Source organism: Ursus americanus, chromosome 20 (genome assembly GCF_024610735.1).
Source record: "Ursus americanus isolate L20-20 chromosome 20, mUrsAme1.1.p, whole genome shotgun sequence".
NCBI classification, from domain to species: domain Eukaryota; kingdom Metazoa; phylum Chordata; class Mammalia; order Carnivora; family Ursidae; genus Ursus; species Ursus americanus.
Genome location: NC_142146.1, coordinates 32,716,617 through 32,731,826, shown reverse-complemented (window position 1 = coordinate 32,731,826; position 15,210 = coordinate 32,716,617). Strand labels below are relative to the sequence as shown.

The 15,210-nt window shown below is 42.8% G+C and overlaps 1 long non-coding RNA gene across 1 annotated transcript in view; it reads left to right on the top strand.

Moving 5' to 3' along the window:
- Positions 1 to 15,210, top strand: part of LOC123788403 (uncharacterized) — a 38,080-nt gene that overhangs the window by 11,882 nt on the left and 10,988 nt on the right. The window contains exon 4 of the long non-coding RNA XR_015727878.1: positions 3,565 to 3,676. This is a non-coding gene — a long non-coding RNA (uncharacterized LOC123788403). The remainder of the gene's footprint in view (positions 1 to 3,564; positions 3,677 to 15,210) is intronic.

Sequence of the window (15,210 nt, the reverse complement as noted above, 5' to 3'; positions counted from 1 at the left end):
GGGATTCACATTGTGTCCCTGTTCCAACCTCTATAGATTCTTGAAGGCAAAGTAGAACCACACATTTAAAAATTATCAATAAAGCAGAATATTAAAGATTTGGTACAGAAAATGAGTGCTCCAGGATATAAACAATATATTCCCAGCATTGTGAAGCTAAACAATGAAGGCAATTATTTTACTAAAGTGGGGACAACTGGTTAGCCTCTGCAACATTCTTCTCTCTTCAGTTCCAGTGCCTGGAGACAGGCAGTATAGTGGGACTCTCAGTGTTGAGTACAAGAAGTGTTTTCTGCCTTTGGTGGCACTGCTGTTTTTACAGTGCCTTTCTTGCCCTGGGACTCTTGTTGATTTCTGCCGTAGAGGTCGAGGGCAGAGATGTTCTCGTTCTCTTGACAAGTTCCCAGGGGACTGGGAGTGGACTGGATTCTGGCCAGGGCCATTTATTCTTGAAGAAATTAGAAACCAGTGGGAGATTTCTCTGTTTATTCAGAAGGAGTGAGAAATAAACTAGCATGTGACAGGGCAAGAAAGTTTATCTTCATCTAGACAAACTTTTATTTTTATAAGTCTATAGAGGTGATAAAAATGAAGGCCTGGAGAGCAGGAATGGTTGGTAGTAAAATGAGAGAGAGAGAGAGAGAGAGTGTGTGTGTGTGTGTGTGTGTGTGTGTGTGAGAGAGAGAGAGAAAGGGAGAGAGAGAGGTTTCTATCCAGCAGAGGATATTTTCATGTAGAGTTAGGAATCTCCCCCCTTATTTTCTCCCACAGTTCTTTAAAAAAAAAAAAATTAAGAAAATTTAGAATTTTCCATGTAGCTGCCATCCAAATGGGACAAACATTCCAGATACCTGGAGGTAGAAGGAAGCACTAATGAGCCAACAGAGATGCCCCAAGGAGGAAGGTCCCCGTTAACCGTCTTTCTGGCCCAGAGAATGTGAAGCCACCCAGTCAGGTAAGAACTAATGTATCTCCTTCCTCTCTTCGCTGACAAGTCCTTACCAGGTGTGGGGAGAATAAAACGGCAGGTATTAAGTGGGCGAGGGAGACAGGTAGAGAGAGCAGACAGCAGAAGGCCCTTCTTTGAAGCTTTGCCTGCTGCCAGCTGCCAGGCCTGGGCTGATGGAGGGGGAGATTTACCACTAAGTGAAGTTGTGAGTTTTGATTATCTCAGGGGATTATGCACTGTAATTGCTAAACCGAGACTGTGTGTGTGACTTAAAATGACTGTGGGACTTGTCCATTATTTAAGAGTGAGCAGAAAAGCCACAAGACTCACAGAGCTTTCGTTCAGGAGCAGGGAAGGTGACTTCCACTGAATTCGTGTTTGGAAACGGCGGGAGACAAAGCCAAGCTGAGTTTGACTGCCAGGAGTCATGCTTGCTCCATATACCACATGGAAAACATTTAACCAAACTTAAGATGCCCTTCATACTAAGGCAAACTATAATTTTAAATATTACCAGGAAAGAAAAAATTGCTATCTATGATACATCAAAATTAAGGCAAAAATCCATGATGAACAAAAAAGCCAATCTTAAATAAAGATGGGATCAGTACTACTGATTTCTTCCTCTTGCCTCAGGCTTCAATATGTCTTGGCATGGCACTGCCACTGATTTTATTTAAAATTTTGGTATTTTGCTCATCATGGCTTTTTGTCATTAATTTTGTCTTCAAAAATATTCATTAAGATATATTTATCTTGGTGTGCCTGGGTGGCTTAGTCGGATGAGCATCCCACTCTTGGTTTCGGCTCAAGTCATGATCTCAGGGTCCTGGGATCGAGCCCTGCTTCAGGCTCTGCACTCTGTGTGGAGTCTGCTTCGAGTTGTCTCTCTCTCTCTCCCTCTGTCTCTCTCATTCCCTCTACCCCTTGCCCTGCTCACACACATGTGCTCTCTTTCTCTCTCAAATGAATAAATAAATCTTTTTTAAAAAGTGTATATAGGGGCTCCTGGGTGGCTCAGTTGGTTACGCGGTTAAGTGTCTGCCTTTGCCTCAGGTCATGATTTTGGGGTCCTGGGATCAAGCCGAGGTCGGGAACCCTACTCAGCAGGGGAGTCTGCTTTTCTCTCCCTCTGCCCCTCCCCTCAGCCTCCCCCACTCCCTGCTCATGCTCCATGCTCTCTCTCTTTCTCTCTCAAAGAAATAAATAAAATCTTTAAAAACATAAAAAATAAAAAATGTATATATATATTTATCTTGATTTTTGAGGTTGTTTTAGCAGCCAATGAAAATATTCATCCCAGGCAAGTGCTTCACTCACCTCACCCACATCACACAGTTCCTTTGGGAGACAGAAATGGGAGTAGAGAGGGGGAATGTGATAGGCTGGTGACGGGTAGTAAGGAGGGCACGTATTGCGTGGTGCACTGGTGTTATACGCAAGTAATGAATCATGGAACTTTACATCAAAAACTAGGGATGTACTGTATGGTGACTAACAATATAATAAAAAATATTATTATAAATAAAAAAGAAATGGGAGTAGAGAAAAAAAGAATTAAGAAAGAGGAGGAGGAGAAGAAGAAGAAGCAAAGAAAACAAAGAAAGAAAGATCCTTTTGTTTATTTTCTTGTCCCTGTAATTGCAAATGGGAGAAATAGTTTGATAAATTTCCCTAACAGGGATCTCTTTAAAGTTCTTGCTGGAAGAATATCAGAGATGGTCTGATGGATCACCAGCCTCAGATAACACTGACGAGGGGAGCTCTAATCTTGAGAAGACTCCAATTTACTGCCTGGATGACAAAAGTCCACAATAACTGGCTAAATTGGTGCTTTCAACACTGGCGATATTAAAGTATGAAGCAAAATTCTTGTTGTGTTTATTTCCTCATTTCTGCCATTTAAAGAAATTCCCTGTAGTACCAATGAAAACATAAAAGGAGATTTATGATACTGTGTGTAACGGTAATACCTGGTACACAGCTCTCTGCCATTTTCATCACCTCACTTAATTTTCATATTTCTCATTCAGTGCTCAAAACGACCACAGGGAGGGGGCAGGGAAGGTATCGCCCCATTTTATGGACAAGGCATCAGCCTCATTTTCCAGATGAGGCTGGCCCAAGTCACATGACAAACTGCTACAGAATGGAAACCAGAACGTTGATCTTTCTACTTCAAGGACAGTGTCTTCCCTGCACAGTGTTGTGTGCCACCGAAGACATGTGGAGACACTTTAAGTGGCCGCGTTTGAGGGATTGCAGCTATAATCTGAGCTGGTTAGCAGCTGATCTCCCTGAGGCTATATCCAGTCTCCTAATGCTGTTTCATATTAAACAGGTTTGAGAGTGAGTCACTTGGCTGGCACAAACCAGCGGAGTGATTGCTTCAGCCCTGCTTGGAAACTCTAAGTCCTTCCTTTGCCTGGGGGTAGCGAACTCAATGCAAACCTCAGCTATAATATTGCAGCAGCTCTGGGGCTGACTTTGTGTTTCACTTATATAATTTCAGGCTTCATTTAGCATTCATCCGTTTTCCCCTTCCATGCTTTCAAGATTTGGTACTGAGTTCTCTTATGCTAACGCCTCAGTCTACACATGTTTTCCTTTGTTAGGTGATACTGGAGTAGAAAAGAAGATATGTCCTGCCCAGGGAGCTCTCAGTCAAAAAAGGAAAAAGGAAGCCCTCAGTGAGTCCAAGCCGGCCACTGCCTGACAGACACTCCGGTGAGCATGGGAGGTGATAGAATTCTGATCAGTTCGCGGAGGGAATTTGGATTTTTTGCTTCTTCTCGTCCAGCACTGAGGCATAGGTTGCTCTTGGTCATTGATTTGGGAACTAAAAAAAAAATCCCCTCCTAAGCTCCAGCGGAGAGAACATCTGGCTATCCTTGAGCTAGGTGGCCTCTCTCTCATTTGCCATCCCATGCCTATGTAACTGTAGGACACAGCACTTGCAAGGTTTTATTGTGTTATTTTATGTTAAATGTCTGTTCTCCTGTTTGACTCTGAGCCCCTGGAGGGCAGGGACCATGTCTTATTTTGTAATCTCCAAAAAGTCGGGTCACCTTGTAAGCAGTTTTATCATTGTGTGGCATCCAAGAGTAAAACACAATTCCAATCACAAAGAAGTTCATAAAGTCTCCCAGAGACCATGGGCAGAAAATACAATCTCTCTCTCTCTCCCCATGCTATTCTGGCTTTTAATGATCCATCTCCCCAAGTCCACAAGTCCATTTATTGACCCACCTGCTCCCAATTTTCTCACCACCTCAACTCTGCCCTCTCTCACATGTTTTCTCTGTCTCTCCATTCTTCTCTCCTCCAGATCTCTGCTCTCTACTCCTCCAGTCATCTATGGCTCAATTCTTTATCATATGGTCTCCCTTGACGTCTTTCAGTTTTCTCTTCTACCCATTCTCCTGATGACCACAACGAGGCTCCACAAGTTTAATATGTGAGCTCCTTGCAGGGGCTAGGAGTGTTGGTAGAAGGACAGGAGGTAACTGTGAATACCTCTACATGAATATATTTGTCCTTGTCTCCTCAGCACTTAGCTCTGTATTTAGCACGTGTTAGGTTTTCAGTAAATGATCCATGAATAAATGAAGAACTAATAGCCTTTACCCAAATGTATCATCAGAGTGCTACACCTTTCAAAAGGAGACTGGCAGATCAATAGTTTTTGTCTTACAACATTTTGGTTCTTTTAAACCTGCAGACAGAGGTGCGAGGCTCCATGTGGCCATCTTCCATCAGGGAGAGGGTAATTCCTCCCAAGCTCTCTTATGCCTGGGTACCCAGGTCACAGATGTCAGGTAGAAAGCCTTATCCTTGTGTGTCTGCCAGGTGGATGGGCCTGCTTCATACCTTGATCCTGCCAGCCTGTTTCCTGAGGCTGGGCTTGTTCTTCTATCCTTCTTGTGCCTCAGTGAACAGAAGGCCTCAGTGATTCTCATTTACCCAGAGCCCCTTGCTCTGTCAATCCAGTTCTTTTGAATGGTTCTTTCCCGTGACCCCTCAACCCCCGGCCTGTAACTGGGCTGAGTCTGTTACATTGGGCTCAGATCTTTGTGTTTTGTTGTTGATCCCCTCTGGGTCCCCCTTTTCCCTCATCTCTAGCTTTTTTGCCCTCCATTCCTATTCTTTCTTACAATCTCCTAGCAACCATTTGCCTAACTCTTTATTGGATACAAACTCTGACAGTCGTGTTTTCGTAACATTCTTGGTATCAGCTTTAGAGAGCCATGGCTCAAAGCGGAGAAGGAAGAGGCAAAGTTGCCTGCCATCCCAACGGCAAGGCCTACCTGTTATGGCCAAGGCTTCCTGCAGAGATGTGATTTGAAGGTTAACATTAATACATTCTGGCAAGAATGTTGGATATAAATGGCTTTTTATAGTTTGATGTTAAGATCTATTTCTAGGTTATGGTAAAAGAAGAAAAGTGATACAAGGTGGATGGAGAGTTAGGTTGAAATGGAGATAATTCCCTTGAGGACATTATGACAATTCTTTGAGAAGGCATTAGGATAGGGCTGACAGAAAACACACTCATTGGATAATAAAATTTTAAATTGTTCCCAGATAGGATCTTCTAAGTTCTACTGCTCCAATATTGCTCAAAATCTGACTGGGAGGTGATGTTAGCATCTGGGGGCTCTATCAGAATCCAAGTAGAGTTTCCCTATAGGCCTCTGACATGCTTTTGTTCAGACCTGTTAGTCATTAAATATTAGCCAGCACCTTAGGATAATCTTAGGATTATCTGGCTAATGTGAACACTAGAAGTGTTATTTTATTAATATTTATTTTATACAGAGCGTTGATCATTATTTTTATAGTGTTCATTTACAGATAAGCTTGCCTGTTCTCAGGTGTTGCCTTCTCTGGCTGGATCAGTGGAAGACAGTGGTGAAATGCTGGTTTAATAAGCAGCACCTAAGGAGGTGAGATAGAGCAGATGGGAAATAGATTAGAACAGAATCGAGGAACCCATGGCTTAGCACTCTACATGAGGGCAAAAAGTAGTTGTTTTCCTTAAAAGAGAGAACTAGAAAATGGTCTGGTAATGGTTTTTCATGGGATATTAGAGTTTAAGTTGGCAGAGTTGAAACAGTTGTGGGTAATGATTGCATTCAGGGCAAAGCCACAGGAGTGGCTGGTAAAGGGGAAGGAGATGGAGGTCACCTGCAGCTTTGGCAGGACTGGGGAGAAGAGTTTCACTGAGCTCCAGTGAATGTGGAACGAGTGATCAAGAGAAGGACAGATGAAAACCATGGGCACAACAAAGGGTGGAGAGTTTTGATAACTGAATGAAGAATAAGGGTTTGGGTGCGGTAATGTGGAGCCAGAAGAGTAACTAAGCCCCTCTTCCCATAGCCCTGGGGCATGTGTGGAATGGAAGAATAAGCATCCTCAGCCCAGGGGGCTGCAGGAAAGGCAGGGTCCTTCAACAAGGGTCATGTTTCAGTTAAGGTAGGAGGAGAAAGGAGTCCAGTGTGTTCTTAGGTCATAGGGAAGGGCGTTTATCAATGGATGAGGGCTCCAGAAGGCCAGCAGCAAGGGTTGGGTTTTGGAAGGGAAAAGTAAGAGGCTGAGCCAAGGGGAAGATGGAGGTGATAGTACCAGGGAAAGACAGGCCATAAGATAGGCTGGCATTCAGGGTGGACATGAACCATGCTAGTGGTGGAGAGGTCATAAGGCACCATTAACTAGTCTAGAGAGCCTGTCTGGGTCTCCAGCATAAGGGATTTCTAAGCCCCTGCGGAGTGGGTGCCAGGTGGTGTCTGAGGCTAGGTGCTGTTCACCCTATGGTCTAGTCAGCAACCAGAGGCCTCTGCCTGGAGCTGAAAAGTGAGACAACATGGCTGTAAGGTTGTTTTGTGCTTCAGCATGAGCCAGCCTCAAGTAAGGAAAGCAGATTGGTATACCTGGGGTAAGTACCAAGTAGACAGCTTTGAGCACTCCTGGTGACCTCTTCATCCAGGCCTTGGTTCTTACATGTTCTCAACATTGTGGCCCCTTGAGCGAATTCTTATGGGTTCTTCCCAGACCTGGGTGCTTACTCTTGGAAAATGAAGCAGCTTGTCCTTCATTTGCTCTCTTTCAGGTAACAGACTGGTGCTCCCTCAGCTCTCTCTCTCTCTTTCTCTCTCTCTCCCTGAATTCCTCGCTCAAAGATACCTTTCTCCCTTCTCTCCAGGAGGAGGACAAACACAAAGCAGCTCTTTGTTTTGGACTTGAAAACTCAGTGTTTCTTTTCACCTAATTAGAAGGAAGTATTTTTCCATTCACTTCATTTCTTACTGGAATTTGCTAACTTGAGCTGAGTAGCTTAGTTTGCATGTAAGGTTTGTTCATTAATTAACAGCCTCCACTTCTTATCAGGACTTAATATCTAACTGAGCACTGGCTAAACCAGAAAGAGCGCTTGAAATTGCTGGTAGGTTCTGCTGTGATGGGAAAGGACCTTCAAGGTGGTGTAACAGCTCTGTTTCCTCTGCTGGAAGCGATTCTAAAGAGTTAGACCCTCCAAGGCTTGCAAACTGAAGTGTCTGGGGATCCTTGACAGAGATCAGGGATAGCCACCACTCAGCCCATTTCTCATAATGATTAAGTGAGACAAATGACTCAGGATTCTAAGAGAGAGAAAATATTCAAAAGATGTTGTTTTAAAATTTTTTTTTTCTAACAAGTCCTTTTTATTTTCTACTCTAGAAAACACATAATAATTGCTAGCTATTATCTCACTGGTTTCTCAGCTATCTGGTTGTGATAGGTAGAATTTTGGTTCCAAGGTTTTTGCTCCCTGATAATACTCTTGTGCTTATGCTATATTAATTGGCAAAAGAGGCTTTGCAGATGTAATTAAGGTTACTTATCAATTGACCATAAAATAGGGAGATTATGTGAGTGGATCCAGTGTAGTTACGTGAACCCTTCAAAGCTGAGGGCAGATGAAGAAGGCAGAGAGATTCTGAGTATGAGAATGATTTGATGCACCGTTGCTGGATCTGAGTTAGGGGGGGACATGTGCAAGGACCAGAGAGAGGCCTTTTGGAGCTAAGGGCGGCCCCTAGCTGACAATCAGCAAGCAAGCAGAGACCTCAGTCCTACAACAGCAAAAAACTGAATTTTGCCCAGGACTTGAATGAACTTGGAAGCAGATTCTTCTTGGGAGCCTCCAGAAAGGAAAGCAGCCCCACCCACTCTTAGACTTGAGCCTGGTGAGACCCTAAACAGAGAACCCTGTTGACCTACGTTGTACCTGGACTTCTGACCCACAGAAACTGTGAGACAGTAAATATGGGTTCTAACCTTCAAAGTTTACAGTAATTTGTGGTAGTAATAGAATATGGTTACATGGGCTTTCTGTTTTTTGTCCAGCAGGTGTGAGCAGTAGAGACCCTCCTCTCAATGGATGAAGCAAGGGTCTTCATGGCAAGGTTCTGTGGGCAAACTTGGTCACTGTGTTCAAAGGGGTGAGGTGGCTTGGCCTCTTGTTTTATAATCTAGATCTGTGCAGTTCAGTATGGTAGCCACTAGCCACAGATGGCTTAAATTGAAATTTAAATAAATTAAAATTAAATAAAATAAAAAATTCTGTTCCTCAGTTTATTAGCTACATTTTAAGTGTTCAACATCCGTATGTGACTAATGGCTACCAAATTGGAAAGCACAGACAGAATACTTCCTTTATTGCAGAAACTCCTATTGGATGGTTCTGGTTTAGATGAGTAACAGCAATGATATTTGATTGCAATTTTCTCATTTGGAGCACCGAGAGGTAGGATTCCCCTACTCTCTAGTAGAACTATTACAAAGCAGAATGTATGCAAATTTCTCCCATCTGAAGCAAGAAATGAATTTTGTGAAAACTTTCATGTCTCTACTTTCTTCCCTTATCACTTGTATAAATTTCTTCCTGGGGATAGAAAACCCTGGACTTGCAGTAGGACACTCTGGGAATACCAGAGACAGGGTATCAGGCCTCACATTTTTCTAGATGAAGGACAGGTTACAATGTGGTAAATGGCATGGGGAACCTGGATGGCTCAGTGGGTTAAGCATCTGCCTTCAGCTCAGGTCATGATCCCAAGGTCCTGAGATCGAGTCCCACATCAGGCTTCTTGCTCGGCAGGGATCTGCTTCCCCCTCTTCCTCTGTGTTCTCTCTCTCAAGTAAATAAATTTTTAAAAATCTAAAAAAAAAAAAAAAAAGGTAAATGGCCAAGAAGTCCCCTGGCCCATGCTACAGGATTCTCCAAGTGTATCCTGCTACAGTAAGGCAAAGGTAGCTGCTGGGACAGTCCACTAAGGTTACCCCTGAACTAAACAAACCCAAATAGGCTATTAGACTTGACTGTTAGACTTGACTCTTCATGTTGGTTTTCAATGCCCCAAAGGGACACTAAACTACAAGAGTGAAAAGAGGCTTATTCTCTCATGAGACTGAAGCATTTAGCCTCTGGATCAGACTTCTGCCTCAGCCTCATAAAACAAAAATTGAACCATAAGGCTTCCTGGTCTAAGTCTCTTGTAGCTTGTAGACTAAAGCTTGCAGGTGAAGCACTTGGAGAGGTATGGCACAGACACAGGAAAGAGTTTGGCTTTGGGGTTAGAAGAGCCAAGTCTGACTCCTGCATCCGTATTGTTGTGTTACCCTGAGCTAGTTAATGAAACCTCACAAGCCTTACTTTTTTCATTTGTGAAAACAATTGGAGGATAACAATCTCTGATTGTTCAGGTTGTTGCAGGGTTGTCGTGTGGATTAAAGGAGAGAGACATACAGATTGTCTGGCACACTCAAGTTGCTCAGGGAACTAGCTAATGTTGTCACTTAGACATCTGTCAGCCCCCGGTTGTATTGGGAAAGACCAGTCACATATGTAGTCTTGTTGCCATTCTCACCTCAATCAGCACTCCTATGGCCATACCCTCAACCTGGTCATTTCAACAATTGCACTCCCCACAAAACAAAAACAAAAACAAAAACAAACAAAAAACCCCCCAAAACCAAAAAACCAAAACAAAAACCAATTTCAAATGTCCCACTCCCTCACCTCTACCAAATATATTTCTTTGAACATCAGACACCCTTTTGATTCCTGCATGCCAACAATAGCTCTGATTGATTATTTCACTAAGATAGAAGCAGCCAGACAAGAACTTCCAGAGCTTCTACCATCACACCTATATACCTTCTGGCATAGACTCTGCCTTTCTTCCTGCTTATAGGTGAACTCTTTGTGCTTCTATGTAAGTCAGTCTCACTGCCTCTGCACTGGATCCAGCCCCTCTTCCCTACTCTAGAACTTCATTCCTGCAATTGTTCATCTCTCTAGCATCATTAATTTTTCCCTTTTCACTGGATCATTTCCATTGCATCAGAAATGCTATAATATTTCTCATATATAAGAAATCCTTCCTAGACCTCTGTCCTTCTTCAACTGGTAACTTTTTTTCTTTGCTCCCCTTTATTGTGTCCTCCACTGCTATTTTCCCATCTCCCTGAATTCTAATGCTGGAGCATCTCAGGGTTTAGTCTTCAGAACTCCACTCTTACATGTCTGTGCTTACCCCCAAGAGGACTGACAGACTTCCACGACTTTAAATACCTTCTGAATGCTGCAGAATTTCTATACTCTGCCTGGATGTCTCTCCTGAACTACAGACTGTTATATCTCCCTGCCTAGTGAACATCTCCACTGGATATCCAAAAGGCATCTTAAACTTTATATGTTCAAAAATGGACTGCTGGTTTTCAGTTCCCAGCCTCCAAATCTGCTCCTCCCTGACTCAGAAATGAAATTCCATTCTTCCATTTGCTCTTGCTAAAAATCTTGGTTTTACCTTAATCCCTCTTTTCTTATCACATACCTTACCTTGTTCGTCATAAAGCAAAGGGAGAGGCACCTGGGTGGCTCAGTCAGTTAGGCATCTGACACTTGATCTCAGTTCAGGTCTTGATTTCAGGGTCATAACTTTAAGCCCCGCGTTGGGCTCCATGCTGGGCATGGAGCAAGCAAAGGGAGATTGGACGAGGGGAAGGTGGTAGCAGAATAGGAGGACGCTAGACTCACCTCCTCCCACCAGTACAACTAGATAACTATCAAATCATCCTAAATATCCCCCAAATTAAAAAAACAACAACTGAAGACTGGCAGAACAAACTCCACAACTAAAGGTAGAGAAGAGGCCTCAATGAAGAAGGTGGACAATAATCTAAAGCAATATCCCAGTTGTGTAAACTAAGGTATAAGATTGGTATGGTTTACATATAGGCCAGACATGTCAGCTATGTTTTCTGATACACCTATAGACCCTGCTGAATGGCTGCCCTTCACTCACCCATCACAACTCAACTTATGTAGAAGTGAGCAACTAAAAATAAAAAAACCAGATAATCATAAATATGCTAGTGACCCATTACATATTCTGATACATTAAAAAAAAAACTGGAAAAAAGCAAAGGGAGATCAAGAGTCCCAAAAAGCTATTTCTTTGAGGCCAGAGAAAAGTCCCAAGCTACCAAACAATATGCCTCTCTAGCGAACAGAATTATTTCATAACCTATGTGTATTCACCCTTAATTCAGCAAACATATTTGAAACATTTATCATGTTCCAGGCAACATTCTAGGAACCAGGGATATAGCAATAAACAAAAACAGGTAAAATTCGTGGTTTATTTTCTACTGGGGAAAGACAGAAAACTTGTCAGATGGTTAAGGAAAAATTCTTCAGGGTAGGGGAACAGAAAGTGATGGAAGGATGCTGTTTTAGATAGGGTGGTCACGGAAGCTTCCACAATAAGGTGACAGTTAAGCATGAACATTTAAGCATTGAGCACAGTGAGCCGTGCAGATATCTGGGAATAAATTATTCAGGTAGGAGAGGTATGTGCAGAGGTCCTGAGGCAAAGGTGATCTTGGATTGTTCCAGGAGCTGGAGAGAAGCCTCTGTAGTTACAGTGGAGTGAGTGATGTGGGCAGTGGTGGGAATTTAGATCAGAGAGCTGGGGTGAGATCATATAGGCCTAGCAACCCAAGAAAGGGATTTGGCGTTTTATTCCAACATGTAGGAAGTCAATGGAGGGTTTTGAGCTGAGGTACATCATGATCTGACTCACATTTTAAAAGGAGCAGTCTGACAGGTGGGTGAAGAATGGACTGTATCGGGGAGGGGGTGGACGCTGGGAGACTAGTTGGGGAGACTCTTCCATCAATGGTTACTGTGAAGATGGCAGGAAGTACAGGATTTGGAATTCATTTTGAACGTAGAGATGACAGGGTTTGCTAGGAACATGGTAGACGCACAATTTATATTTGTTGAATGAAGAGATACACAGAGTATTCTGGCTTGAGGCAGGACTTTTCCCTGGCCTAGATGAAATATTTCTCTCATTGACAGCCCCCACCCTCCTTTGTTCTTTTTCCATGCTCATTTTCAGCTGTCTGATGATTAACACTTTGTTCCACATCCCCTGACTCTAGGGAGGGGTGTCCTGAACATTGGACACTAGGGTCACTGGAAAATATCTACAACTCTAACTTAGTGAATTTGAATTCTGGATTATTTGTAATTCTCTTGTTGATTTTCCTCAATCTGACCATCTCTCTTTGTGTTGATAAAGTTGAACTCCAAATCTGAAAACGTGAGGCCCAAACTCTGGAACATAGTGGTCCTACGTGGTCCTTACACTCTGTTGGGCCCGTTCTGAGCCATTAATTGGACTCTCTTTTTGAGAAGCTTTTCTCATCTTAGCAATTACAGGCTTCTTATTACTCTTCAAATTCATGTTGTTCAATTTCTAATATGTGGAATTAACATAATTGGGTAGGAACTCAGTCACCATTGTCAGAAGACTCACAGAGTTGTTCTTTACTCCCAGTTGTTCTTTACTGTCTTTTTCTTCAATTCCAAGGGCAACAATAATGCCCTACCAGGGCCAGGACTGTGATGAGGCAAGTGCAGTGCCTGGAGCACAACAGTTTAGGAAGCATTCACCTCAGGCCATATAAGTGCAGGGTGGCACCTGAGAATGGGGACCCTCCTGAAGTGCTGTGCTATGGGCACCTCCACTGCCTCACCCTAGTCCTGGCCCTGATGTCTACAGAGAAACATTTTGGTTTATTAACCAGGCAGCTGTAACATCAAGAGCAGGACCTGTTCCCCGCTATTTGGCCATGACTGAGCAACAAAAAGCTGCCCTCTGAGAAATCAAATGGAATGGAAAGAAGCCATGTTCTCTGGGGAGCTCTGCCAATTTAGAAATTAAAACCAGTAGGAAAATGGTAGCAAACATTATGGAGGTCCGCTTCACCATCAACTCAACAAGCTACTGGCCTTCCATTTGTTGAGGGCTACCTGATCGCGTAATCATATATGTAGCATTTCTGTCATGTGTGCAATTCCTCAGATACAGCATTTAAAAAACATCTATTCTTCACTATCTTCTGTGCCTTGTTTTTACATATTACAAAAATTAACAAATTTTTACATATTACAAAAAAAGAACAAATAATGGCTGCAGTGTGAATGCTTTGGACAATCAGGTAAGGGCTTATTTTTAAGGCTGGGTTAACAAATTCCATTTCCAAAAAGAGCCCAAATTGACTGAGTGATTCTAAATTAGCTCTTTAGTTTTTGCCCTTAACCACTGATAATGCCACTATTAATTGCAATTACTTAGAGGCAACATTAATACGTGTGAAACAAGAACGGCGATAAAGACAGAAAGGAATAAATTACTTGTTGCAAGGCAGAATGACATTTTGACTGGCACAGAGATTTTTTTCTTTCACACACTTTGTGCTTTGACATTTCACTTGGCACAAACATTTCACAAATTCTTGACCTAATCTGATGTACTGTTGTTTAGCAATTGCTGACATGACACGTTTTAACCTCAAGCTCACTGGATTCCAAATGTTACCTTTTCCTGTCAATCAGGGTTGTATGACCTCCAAAAAACAGTCCAGGAAAAAGTCTATGTACCTAGGAGGTTAAGGATATTTTCCCAGAATGGAGAAAGAGAAAGTTGAAGTAGTAGTTGGGAAAGGGCCAGGAGAGGAGGTATCATCCAGGGCCATTGTGCAGTGGCAAGAGGACAGAAGACAGAGCCCTAGGGAACCCCAACATCTTGAGAGAGACAACATCCTCAAACACAAAATATCTAGGAATAAGCCTAACAAGACATAGGTGGGACACATATGACAAAAATGTAAAACTCAGGGATAGAAGAGATTTAAATAATTGAGAAATACATTATCTTTCTAAAATGGAAGGCTGTATTGTATAAAAATGTCATTTCTTCTCAAATCCCTTTTTAGGTGTAACTTGACTCACTGCCTGTGGGTATTGGGAAGAGGTCGCATTCATATTAATCCCCAGATTCTGCTGGCTCATTTGCTTCTCTTGACATCTTCTGCCTCCCAGGTCTTTACTCAAGAACAAGCCAACTCACAATGCTCTGCTCTGTTCTCCTTTTTTAGGGTTGTAACAGAAATCCTGTCAGTTTCAAGTAATACAACAACTCCACCAACAGTGATTTAAATAATAAAGACATTTGTTTCTCATCATCATTCCAGTGGTAGGCAGTTCCAGGAGTGATGCACACTGGCTTTCTCAAAATCATCAAGGATTTTGAGAAAATCCTTGAGAAAATCATCAAGCCTAGGCTCTATGTTTCCATTTTTGCCATCCTGGGAAAATTTCTTGTTCTTAGACTCTTGCCTTCTGGATGCAAGTCAGAAGAACCATAGCTTCAAGCATAGTGTCCGCACATAACCATGTTCAAGGCAGGAGGAAGGAGCAGGGATGAAAGGGATGGTGTACTTCTTTTTTTTATTCTGGCAAGATACATTTTTCTAGAACCACTCCCAGCCAACTTCCCCTTACATCTCATCATCCAAAGCTGGGTCGTATTGCCCACTTCTAGACCAATCACTGTCCAAGGGGGATTGCAACTGCATGATGGATTTTGATCAAACATGATTCATCCGTGGATGGGAGGAATTCATTCATTCTTCTGGCTGAAAACATGGCTGACAGAACAAAACTGTGGTTCTGTTAGCAATGGAGAAAGGGACATGGCTGTTGGTTAGGCAGCCAGCAGAATTTGCCCAAAGATGCAATACCCACAGGCATTTGAGAGAGGGCTCTCACAAGACCACTGCCCTGCTGGCTGCTCCAGACTTTCTTGATCTGTAAGGCACACTTACTCTCCCTAGCGGCTGCTCCTGGTCCTCAGAGTATTGAA